Raw genomic sequence first — 12,698 nt, 5'->3', positions numbered from 1 at the left:
CTTAAAGCAAATTAAAATAGACCCAGGTAAATTCTCAAATAACCCTGATGGCTATATTGATGTTTTACAAGGGTTAGGACAATCCTTTAATCTGACATGAAGAGATATAATGTTACTGCTAGATCAGACACTAACCCCAAATGAGAGAAGTGCCACCATAACTGCAGCCTAAGAGTTTGGCGATCTCTGGTATCTCGGTCAGGTCAATGATAGGATGACAACAGAGGAAAAAGAACAATTCCCCACAGGCCAGCAGGCAGTTCCCAGTGTAGACCCTCATTGGAACGCAGAGTCAGAACATGGAGATTGGTGCCACAGACCTTTACTAACTTGCATGCTAGAAGGACTAAGGAAAACTAGGAAGAAGCCTATAAATTATTCAATGATGTCCATCATAACACAAGGAAAGGAAGAAAATCCTATTGCCTTTCTGGAGAGACTAAGGGAGGCATTGAGGAAGCATACCTCTCTGTCACCTGACTCTGTTGAAGGCCAACTAATCTTAAATGATAAGTTTATCACTCATTCAGCTGCAGACATTAGAAAAAAACTTCAGAAGTCCACCTTAGGCCCAGAGCAAAACTTAGAAACCCTATTGAACTTGGCAACCTTGGTTTTTTATAATAGAGATCAGGAGGAGCATGTGGAACGGGATAAATGGGATAAGAAAAAGGCCACTGCTTTAGTCATGGCCCTCAGGCAAGCAGACTTTGGAGGCTCTGGAACATGGAAAAGCTGGGCAAATCGCATGCCTAATAGGGCTTGCTTCCAGTGCGGTCTTCAAGGACACTTTAAAAAAGACTGTCCAAATAGAAATAAGCCACCCCCTCATCCATGCCCCTTATGTCAAGGGAATCACTGGAAGGCCCACTGCCCCAGGGGATGAAGGTCCTCTGAGTCAGAAGCCACTAACCAGATGATCCAAGCAGCAGGACTGAGGGTGCCCAGGGCAAGTGCCAGCCCATGCTATCACCCTCACAGAGCCCTGGGTATGCTTGACCACTGAGGGCCAGGAGGTTAACTGTCTCCTGGACACTGGTGCGGCCTTCTCAGTCTTACTCTCCTGTCCCGGACAACTGTCCTCCAGATCTGTCACTATCTGAGGGGTCCTAGGACAACTAGTCACTAGATACTTCTCCCAGCCACTAAGTTGTGACTGGGGAAATTTATTCTTTTCACATGCTTTTCTAATTATGCCTGAACACCCCACTCCCTTGTTAGGGAGAGACATTCTAGCAAAAGCAGGGGCCATTATACACCTGAACATAGGACTGTTTTACTCCAAGCGTTCAGGGATAGCCCCCATCTATTTGGCCAGGAATTAGCCCAAGACTTCAGCCAGTTCTGATACCTGGACACTCTCGTCCTTCGGTACATGGATGATTTACTTTTAGCCGCCCGTTCAGAAACCTTGTGCCATCAAGCCACCCAAGCGCTCTTAAATTTCCTCGCCACCTGTGGCTACAAGGTTTCCAAACCAAAGGCTCAGCTCTGCTCACAGCAGGTTAAATACTTAGGGCTAAAGTTACCCAAAGGCACCAGGGCCCTCAATAAGGAACGTAACCAGCCTATACTGGCTTATCCTCATCCCAAAACCCTAAAGCAACTAAGAGGGTTCCTTGGCATAACAGGCTTCTGCCAAATATGGATTCCCAGGTAAGGCAAAACAGCCAGATCATTATATACACTAATTAAGGAAACTCAGAAAGCCAATACCCATTTAGTAAGATGGACACCTGAAGCAGAAGCAGCTTTCCAGGCCCTAAAGAAGGCCCTAACCCAAGCCCCAGTGTTAAGCTTGCCAACAAGGTAAGACTTTTCTTTATATGTCACAGAAAAAAAAACAGGAATAGTGGCCGGGTGTGGTGGCTTACGCCTGTAATCCCAGCACTTTGGGAGGCTGAGGCGGGAGGATCACGAGGTCAGGAGATCCAGACCACAGTGAAACCCCGTCTCTACTAAAAATCCAAAAAATTTGCCAGGCACAGTGGCGGGCACCTGTAGTCCCAGCTACTTGGGAGGCTGAGGCAGGAGAATGGCATGAACCCAGGAGGCGGAGCTTGCAGTGAGCCGAGATGGTGCCACTGCACTCCAGCTTGGGTGACAGAGCAAGACTCCGTCTCAAAAAAAAAAAAAAAAACAAAACAGGAATAGCTCTAGGAGTCCTTACACAGGTCCAAGAGACCAGCTTGCAACCTGTGACATACTGAGTAAGGAAACTGATGTAGTGGCAAAGGGTTGGCCTCACTGTTTATGGGTAGTGGTGGCAGTAGCAGTCTTAGTATCTGAAGCAGTTTAAATAATACATGGAAGAGATCTTACTGTGTGGCCATCTCATGATGTGAACGGCATACTTACTGCTAAAAGAGACCTGTGGCTGTCAGACAACCGTTTGCTTAAATATCAGGCTCTATTACTTGAAGGGCCAGTGTTGCAACTGCACACTTGTGAAACTCTTAACTCAGCCACATTTCTTCCAAACAATAAAGATAGAACACAACTGTCAACAGGTGATTGCTCAAACCTATGCCACTCGAGGGGACCTTCTAGAGGTTCCCTTGATTGATCCCGACCTCAAGTTGTATACTAATGAAGATTCCTTTGTAGAAAAAGGACTTTGAAAAGCGGGGTATGCAGTGGTCAGTGATAATGGAATACTTGAAAGTAATCCCCTCACTCCAGGAACTAGTGCTCAGCTGAAAGAACTAATAGCCCTCACTTGGGCACCAGAATTAGGAGAAAAGGGTAAGTATATATACAGACTCTAAGTATGCTTACCTAGTCCTCCATGCCCACACAGCAATATGGAGAGAAAGGGAATTCCTAATTTCCGAGGGAACACCTGTCAAACATCAGGAAGCCATTAGGAGATTATTCTTGGCTGTACAGAAACCTAAAGAGGTGGCAGTCTTACACTGCCAGGGTCATCAGAAAGGAAAGGGAAATAGAAGGCAACTGCCAAGTGGATATTAAAGCCAAAGATCCACAAGGCAGGACCCTCCATTAGAAATGCTTATAAGAAGGACCCCTAGTATGGGGTAATCCCCTCCGGGAAACCAAGCCCCAGTACTCAGCAGAAGAAATAGAATGGGGAACCTCATGAGGACATTGTTTCCTCCCCTCAGGATGGCTAGCCACCGAAGAAGGAAAAATACTTTTGCCTGCGGCTAACCAATGGAAATTACTTAAAACCCTTCACCAAATTTTTCAGTCTTACTGCATCCCCTGTATGCCGCTGTACTACCAGTAGCTCCCCTTACCAAGAGCTTCTATGAAGAATGCAGCTTCCTGGAAATATTGATGCCCCATCATATAGGAGTTTTTCTAAAGTTGCGGAAACCCCACTTTCACTGTCCACACCCATATGCCCCTGCACTTCAGGCTACACATTTCAATCCCTTATCTTTAACCTCCTTGTTAAGTTTGTCTCTTCCAGAATCGAAGCTGTAAAACTACAAATCATTCTTCAAATGGAGCCCCAGATGCAGTCCATGACTAAGGTCTACTGTGGACCCCTGGATCGGCCTGCTAGCCCATGCTCCAATGTTAATGACATTGAAGGCACCCCTCCTGAGGAAATCTCAACAGCACGACCCCTACTACGCCCCAATTCAGCAGGAAGCAGAGCGGCCGTCGGCCAACCTCCCCAACAGCACTTGGGTTTTCCTGTTGAGAGGGGGGACTGAGAGATAGGACTAACTGGATTTCCTAGGCCGACTAAGAATTCCTAAGCCTAGCTGGGAAAGGTGACTGCACCCACCTTTAAACATGGGGCTTGTAACTCAGCTCACACCCGACCAATCAGCTAGTAAAGAGGGCTCACTAAAATACAAATGAGGCTAAAGCAGGAGGTAAAGAAATAGTCAAATCATATATTGCCTGAGAGCACAGAGGGAGGGACAATGATCGGGATATAAACCCAGGCAATTGAGCAGGCAGCGGCAACCCCCTTTGGGTCCCCTCCCATTTTATGGGAGCTCTGTTTCACTCTATTAAATCCTCCAACTGCAAAAAAAAAAAAAAAAAAAAAAAAAAGAAAGTTAAAAAGAATAATGATAGGTACTAAACTGCTATGATACAGATTCCATTGGATACATTTGAAAATGATGTAACAACTTTATTTTAAAATAATATTTACAACAATCCAGAAATGGTGTAATGTGCAATCATTTAAACTCATAATCTTGGATCACCTTAAAAAATGCAAAGTGGGGATATAATTTTTCAACATTGTTCTGGGGATACACAAGTAAACAAAGTTTGTTGATAACAGGTGGAGCACTGTGGCTCATGCCTGTAATCCCAACACTTTGGGAGGCTGAGGCAGGTGGATTTCCTGAGCCCAGGAGTTCGAGACCAGCCTTGTCAACATGGCAAAACCTTGTCTCTACAAAAAAATAAAAAAATTACCCAGGCTTCGTGGCATGCACCTGTAGTCCCAGCTACTTGAGAGGCTGAAGCAGGAGAATTGCTTGAGCTGGGAGGCGGAAGTTGCAGTGAGCAGAGATCGAGTCACTGCACTCCAGCCTGGGTGACAGAGTGAGACCCTGTCTCAAAAAAAAAAAAAAAAAAAAAAAAAACTGGTTGATTTGAAGGGAGGTCATCTGAGACGGTACTATTAGAACCTTAAAAAAAGTGACAGAATTCTGTCAAAAAATTGATTTTTTAATTTCTAAACAGGAAGAAATGATAGGGAGGTACAGAAATAGAGGCAGGAAACATACAGTCGTCCCTTGGTATCTGCGGGGGATTTGTTCCAGGACCTCCTGTGGATGCTCAAGTCCCTGATATAAAATGGCATAGTATTTGCACATAACCTATGTACATCCTCCCATATAATTTAAATCATCTCTAGATTCCTTATAACTAATACAATGTAAATGCTCTACAGTCGTTATACTGTATTGTTTAGGGGAGGGATGCTCACAGCGCATTACCACCTCAACTCTGCCTCCTGTCAGTTCAGCGGTGACACTGGATTCTCATCGGAGAGCGAACCCTATTGTAAACTGTGCATGCTAGGGATCTAGGTTGCTATGAGGATCTTACTAATGCCTGATGATCTGAAGTGAACAGTTTCATCCCAAAACCATCCTACTCCGTCCGTGGAAAAACTGTCTCCCATGAAACCAGTCCCTGGTGACAAAAAGTTTGGGGACCGCTGGTTTAGGGAATAATGACAAAAAAGTGGGTACATGTTTAGTATAGATGCAATTTTTTTCCCAAATATTTTCCATCGACAATTAGTTGAATCCCTGGATGCAGAACCCACAAATACAAAGGGCCACCTGTATATGCCATTGTTTTTAAAAAAATCTAGGCCGGGCGCGGTGGCTCAAGACTGTAATCCTAGTACTTTGGGAGGCTGAGGCGGGTGGATCACAAGGTCAGGAGTTCAAGACCAGCCTGGCCAAGATGCTGAAACGCCATCTCTACTAAATATACAAAAACTAGCTGGGCATGGTGGCACGTGCCTGTAATCCCAGCTACTTTGGAGGCTGAGGCAAGAGAATCGCTTAAACCCGGGTGCCAGAGGTTGCAGTGAGCCAACATCAAGCCACTGCACTCCAGCCTGGGCAACAGAGCAAGACTTCGTCTCAAAAAAACAAAAAACAAAAAACAAAAAAAAACCTTAGCTGTGGAAAGAGAAGTGGTATCTAGAAAGGGGAAGAGTTAAAGCCTCTTTTTAAAGACTTTTATCCCCAAAGCCTTTTCTGAAGATGAACTCGATTATGTTTATGTACTGATGGGAAACAGGCAGTAGAGATGGAGAAAATGGCTGCATTAGAGAGGCTCAGCTGGAGTTTCTGAGGATTCATTTGGTTTATAGGACATTGGTAGAAAACTTATGTATACATATAAAATCAAACCCACAAATTACTCCTTTTTTTTTTTTGAGACAGAGTCTCCCTCTGTAGCCCAGGCTAGAGTGCAATGGCATGATCTCGGCTCACTGCAACGTCCGCCTCCCAGGTTCAAGCAATTCTCCTGCCTCAGCGTCCCAAGTAGCTGGGATTACAGGCATGCACCACTGCACCTGGCTAATTTTTGTATTTTTAGTAGAGATGGGGTTTCACCATGTTGTCCAGGCTGGTCTCGAACTCCTGACCTCAGGTGATCCGCCTGCCTTGGCCTCCCAAAGTGCTGGGATTACAGGCGTGAGCCACCGCGCCCGGCCAAAGTGCTCCTTTAAAAAAATTATTAAGAAATCCACTTCTCTAACTGTCACAAAGTCCAGGCTGAGTTAACAGTGATGAGTTCCGGAGGTAACTCCACCCCACTCTGGGTTTTCTGGTTACAATCACTGTATTCACCCTCAACCTCAACTGAAAACCCAGACTCAGGAAGCCTCAAGCCCTGCCCTTCTATTCCTGGCAGATGCCAAGGCCAACTATGTAGGAGGCTTTTTTAGAGAAGAAGACACTTTGTCTTCCCAAAAGACAAACCCTCCACTCTGCTTTATGAGGCAGATAGCAACCCCAAACCACCAATGGGTTGGGGCTTGCGCAGGCCTCATTGGCTCCTTTTAAAAATGTTTTTAGAGCTTTCCTTCCTTCTTTCCTTCCTTGCATCACCTTTCTTTCTCTCTTTCTCTCATTTCCTTCTTTCTTTCTCTCCTTCCTTCCTTCTTTCTCTCTTTCGACGGTCTCCCTCTGTTGCCCAGGCTGGAGTGCGGTGGCATAGTCTCGGCTCACTGCAACCTCCCTGCCTCGTGCTCCTGTGATTCTCCTGCCTCGCCCTGCCGAATACCTGGGATTGCAGGCACACGCCACTATGCCTGGCTGGTTTTTCTGTTTTTGGTGGACACGGGGTTTCGCCGTGTTGGCCAGGCTGGTCTCCAACTCCTGACCTCGAGTGATCTGCCCGCCTCGGCCTCCCGAAGTGCTGGGATTACAGATGGAGTCTCGCTCACTCAACGCTCAATGTTGCCCAGGCTGGAGTGCAGTGGCGTGATCTCAGCTCGCTGCAACCTCCGCCTCCCAGCCGCCTACCTTGGCCTCCCAAAATGCTAGGATTACAACCTCTGCCCGGCCGCCACCCTGTCTAGGAAGTGAGGAGCGTCTCTGCCTGGCCGCCCATCGTCTCGGATGTGAGGAGCGCCTCTGCCTGGCTGCCCCGTCTAGGAAGTGAAAAGCATCTCTGCCCGGCCGCCCATCGTCTGGGAAGTGAGGAGGGCCTCTGCCGGGCCACCCCGTCTGGGAAGTGAGGAGCGTCTCTGCCCGGCCGCCCTGTCTGGGAAGTGAGGAGCGTCTCTGCCCAACCGCCCATCGTCTGGGAAGTGAGGAGTGCTTCTGCCCGACCACCTCGTCTGGGAAGTGAGGAGCGCCTCTGCCCAGCCGCCCGTCTGGGAAGTGAGGAGTGTCTCTGCCCAGCTGCCCATCGTCTGGGACGTGAGGAGTGCCTCTGCCCTGCCGGCTCCATCTGGGACGTGAGAAGTGCCTCTGCCCGTCCTCCCCGTTTGGGAAGTGAGAAGCGCCTCTGCCTGGCCGCTGTGCAATCTTCCAAGTGTGAGGTGACAGCCTTCGTTGTGGAATGAATGAAGACACTGGCACTGATTGTATAACACCTTGGCAGGTATCTCGAGTTGTTGATGGTGGAGGTATTGGAATTATAGAGGAAAGCAAACACACAAATTTGACTAGAGGCGATTTTGTGACTTCTTTCTATTGGCCCTGGCAAACCAAGGTTATTCTGGATGGAAATAGCCTTGAAAAGGTGATATATATATGAACGTATCTGATTTTTTTCCCCATATAATTCTTACTTTGTGCATTTGATATTCAGCTGTGTTTGTAATCACGGAAAAATAAAAGCATATATAAAAAATGTTTTGAGAGAGAGGGTGTAGTGGCTTATGTCTGCAAACCCAGCACTTTGGGAGGCCGAGGCAGGCAGATCACCTGAGGTCAGGAGTTCGAGACCAGCCTGGGCAACATGGTGAAACTCTGTCTCTACTAAAATGCAAAAAATTTGCTGGGCATGGTGGCATGGGCCTGTAATCCCAGCTACTTGGGAGGCTGAGCCATGGGAATTGCTTGAACCCGGGAGGCAGAGGTTGCAGGGAGCCGAGATCCAGCCTGGGCAACAGAGTGAGACTCTGCCTCAAAAAAAAACAAAAAAACAAAACAAACAAACAAAAAAACCTTGGCTAAACACGGTGTCAAATACTACTTTCTGTTACATACACATTTCTTCTTCACTGCTTTCCAGATGAAATAAAACCTCATTAATCCAAACTAAAATCGGACAGGCTGGATACGAAAGACCTAAAATTTGGTTCCCAGGAAAGCATAATCTCTCTTTGGAGAAACAGTTACTTTTATTAAGAACGTCTAAAATCGCATAACTCTTTAGTAAAATTCCTAAATGCCTTGGAACCAGCAGTCCATTTCACACCAAGACAGTTTATAATATTTTTTCTTCTGTCAATAAGGCACTTAAATATAAGATTTAAAAAGGTAAGGAAACAACTTAGCAGCTTTGTTTTAATGAGGTTGGATACAGAATAGTAATTTAATACACTTTGAGATCATTTAGCCAGGTTGCTCACGGGTGAGTAAATCTGTTTACCTTCCAACACTGTCACCTTTGGGTCAAAAAGAGAGGGACAGCTACTATTTGACCTAGGGCATCTGCCCCAACAAACTCTTTTCTGTTGCCCTTTTACCAAAAGGCTGACATATTTGCAGACTGTGACAGGCCACCTGCCCACGTGACTCCCTCTGGACTGTCCTGGGTGCTCAGGTTGTGACACGGGTCCATTCTTGGACTGAGGAGTTAGCAGAGAGGAATATTTGGGGTGCTTCTGGGAGAGCCAGGAGGGGAGGCCGAGGAAGGTTTTGATGGCAGGCATCGAAGTCCTGAGGAGTCCCCCTTCACCAGTGGTGTCTTCACTGCCCCCTGCCCCACCCTGGTGTAACCACCCAATGGGTTCACCTTGCCTGCTGCATAGACAGAGCTGATTTATCAAGACAAGAGAATTGCAATACAGAAAGAGTAACTCACACAGACCCCACTGTGCGGGAGACCACAGTTTCATCATTACTCAAATCAGTATCCCTGAGCATTAGGGGATCAATTTTTTTTTTTTTTTTGAGATGGAGTCTCACTCAGTTGACCAGGCTGGAGTGCAGTTGCGTGATCTCAGCTCACTGCAACCTCTGCCTCCCAGGTTCAAGCAATTCTCCTGCTTCACTCAGCCTCCCTAATAGCTGGGATTACAGGGGTGCACTACCACACCCAGGTAATTTTTGTATTTTTAGTAGAGACAGGATTTTGCCATATTGGCCAGGCTGGTCTCAAATTCCTGACCTCAAGTGATCTGCCTGCCACGGCCTCCCAAAGTGCTGGGATTATAGGTGTGAGCCACTGCACTGCACCTGGCCCAGGTTTTTTTTTTTTTTTTGAGACGGACTCTTGCTCTGTTACCCAGGCTTGAGTGCAATTGCGCTATTGCGGCTCACTGCAACCTCTGCCTCCTGGGTTCAAGCGATTCTCCTGCCTCAGCCTCCCGAATAGTTGGGATTACAGGCTCCCACCACCATGCCGGACTAATGTTTGTATTTTTTGTAGAGACGAGGTTTCGCCATGTTGTTTAGGCTGGTCTCAAACTCCTGACCTCAGGTGATCTGCCCACCTCAGCTTCCCAAAGTGCTGGGATTACAGGCAGGAGCCACTGCGCCAGGCCCCAACCCAGAGTTTTAAAGGAGACTTTGGTGGGTGGGGGAAGGTCAGTGAATCCAGAGTGCTGACTGGTTGGGTCCAAGATGAAATCATAGGGAACTGAAGCTGTCATCTTGCACTGAGTTGGTTCCTGGTTGGGGGCCACAAGATCAAATGAGCCATTTTATCCATCTGGGTGGTGCCAGCTGATCCATCAAGTGCAAGGTCAGCAAAATATCTCAAGCACTGATCTTAGTAGTTTAGGGAGGGTCAGAATCTTGTAGCCGCCAGCTGCATGACTCCTAAACCTTAACTTCTAACCTTGTGGCTAATTTGTTAGTCCTACAAAGGCAGTCTAGTCTCCAGGCAAGAAGGACCTTTGTTTTGAGAAATGGCTGTTACTCTCTTTGTTTTAAACTATAAATTATGTTCCTCCCAAAGTTAGTTCAGCCTATGCCCAGGAATGAACAAGGACAACTTAGAGGTTAGAAGCAAGATGGAGTTAGTTAGGTCAGATCTCTCTGTCTCAGTTATAATTTTGCACTTGTGGTTTAAATCCCTCCCTTTGGGTTTATAACACCTTTATCTTAAGGTGTTGTTAATGAAGATGGAAAAAGGGCAAAGACCTTAACTTCTTCCTGCTAACCAGGGGTGTATGTAGTTGGGGGTACGTGTTGACTCCAAGGTCAGAGGAGTGGAACCACTTTGCAACTGTCTGAGTGTACTCCTGCAGGCCTGACTGGGGTTCCAAGGCTTGCATGGCAAAGGCCTTAGTGTTGTCACCTATAGTTTTAGTACTGTGTTTAAGGGAACAGTGTACTACTATAAGGGAAATAATGAGTACTAGGGTAAGGAGTGCAGTTCCCAGTTTTAAAAGTGAAGATTTAAAAGCATTAGTCTGGGAACTTGTAGCCCATAAAGAATTTAGGATTTAGTTCAAACTGCAGAAAAAACTCAAGAACAGTTAACAAAAGGTGTACTACAGTTTTTCTTCTGAAGCATAATTTTTCTCTCAGTTCCCATTTTTATCAAAAACAAATCATGATACAACTGATTTGTTTACAAAATAAACCATAGTCTTATTGTACTTGGCCTGATGATTTGCATAAAGCAAAGCAAGAATAATTATTTTTCACATAGGCTTTCTTTTTTTTTTTTTTTTTGAGATGAAGTCTTGCTCTGTGGCCCAGGCTAGAGGGCGGTGGTGCTATCTTGGCTCACTGCAACCTCAGCCTCCCAGGCTCAGGCGATTCTCCTGCCTCGGTCTTCCAAGTATCTGGGATTACAGGTATCTGCCACCACGCCCAGCTAACTTTTTGTATTTTTAGTAGAGATGGGGTTTCGCCATGTTGGCCAGGCTAGTCTCAAACTCCTGACATTGTGATCTGCCTGCCTTGGCCTCCCAAAGTGCTGGAATAACAGGTGTGAGCCACTGCACCTGGCCTTCACATAGGCTTTTAAAATTGGCTTTGATGGAACTCTGTTCCATGAGAAATCTCAGATAAGACCTTTTCAAAGCCAAGCCCAGCCATGGGTTTGTACCCTCGAATACCTAGGAGTTGGGTAAATTCCTCTCCTCTTGAGGTGTCAAGATAACTTAGGTCTCCTGAGCCTGTTAGAAAGTGACATTCTTTACTTGCCACAGGTCAAGAACCTCGTACAGGGACTATGTTGACAAAGTATGAGGCCAGATTTCCCAAGGGGCTCTCTAAGTCAATTTTTTGGCTTATTGGCTCTATAGGTCAACTTTTTCTTTTTCTCTTTTTTTTTTTTTTTGAGACAGTCTCGCTCTGTCGCCCAGGCTGGAGTGCAGTGGTGCCATCTCAGCTCACTGCTGCAAGCTCCACCTCCCGGGTTCATGTCATTCTCCTGCCTCAGCCTCCCGAGTAGCTGGGACTACAGGTGCCCACCACCACGCTCAGCTAATTTTTGGTATTATTAGTAGAGACGAGGTTTCACCGTGTTAGCCAGGATGGTCTGGATCTCCTGACCTTGTGATCTGCCCGCCTCGGCCTCCCAAAGTGCTGGGATTACAGATGTGAGCCACCGCGTCTGGCCTAGAGCTCTTTTTTCTAAGAAAAAATCATTTTAAGGCCAGGCACGGTGGGTCATTGAATCGTGAATTCAATGGGTGGTCTCTGAGCAGTCACCCCGAATCAGGCCTGTTAAACTTCTTTCAGGGCTCACTGAATGTGACTAGATAAATAAGGAGTGTTCTCCAAGTTAGGCCTGCTGGACTTCTGTCAGCAATTCCTTCAGAGATCCCCTCCATATATAGAAACACACACACAAAGACAAGACAGACGGAAGGCCTTCCAAATTAAGGTCCCTAACCAAGAACTCCAAGAGTACCCCTTCCAAACTATCCTCCTATTCTCCATCTGACAAATCTCCCTGAAATATTCCTGATTGAGAAGTCTCCCAAACCAAGACTCTTCCTACTTAGGGAGAGCCAACTGAGATGCCCCAGGAGCCAAACTGAGACAGACACCCCATGGTGGAGCTACAGACACCCCACCATGTGGCTACAGAACCAGTCTGGAGAAGGAAGGAGGCACTGGCAGCACCTAGGATACTCACCAACCTGACACCCCATGATGGGACTATAGCTACAGACACTCCATGACCTGGCTACAGTGCCCCACCATGGAGCTACAGACACCCTGTGACAGGGCTACAGTTATGGGATGTCTCCCCAGGACTATTTATCCATTGTAATTAAGTCCATGCACATTGGGCTAGCAGTGCCCCACTGGCAGAGATGGTGCCAGAGTCAGCCCCTAGTCCAAGAGAACTATGTGGCCACTTAGGCTGGCCTCTGGATCTGTCACCAGAGAGGGGGCTACCGAACCAAGGACAGGTAACCACAAGGGGTATCCCAGACGAACCCTCACATTTGTAACCGTACAATGGGTTCACCTTGCTCACTGCCTAGACACAGCTGATTTATTAAGACAGGGGAACTGCAATAAAGAGTAATTCACGCAGAGCCCACTATGAGACTGGAGTTTGTTTCAACATTACTCAAATCAGTC

At 46.7% G+C, this 12,698-nt stretch overlaps 1 protein-coding gene across 1 annotated transcript in view; it reads right to left on the bottom strand.

The window, feature by feature from the left end:
- LOC115838270 overlaps nucleotides 1–12,698 on the bottom strand; it is a 35,522-nt gene that overhangs the window by 21,661 nt on the left and 1,163 nt on the right. The window lies entirely within an intron of this gene.

Source organism: Nomascus leucogenys, chromosome 14, assembly GCF_006542625.1.
Source record: "Nomascus leucogenys isolate Asia chromosome 14, Asia_NLE_v1, whole genome shotgun sequence".
NCBI lineage: Eukaryota > Metazoa > Chordata > Mammalia > Primates > Hylobatidae > Nomascus > Nomascus leucogenys.
The sequence above is the reverse complement of the archived record's forward strand: the minus strand, read 5'-3'. Positions and strand labels throughout refer to the sequence as shown.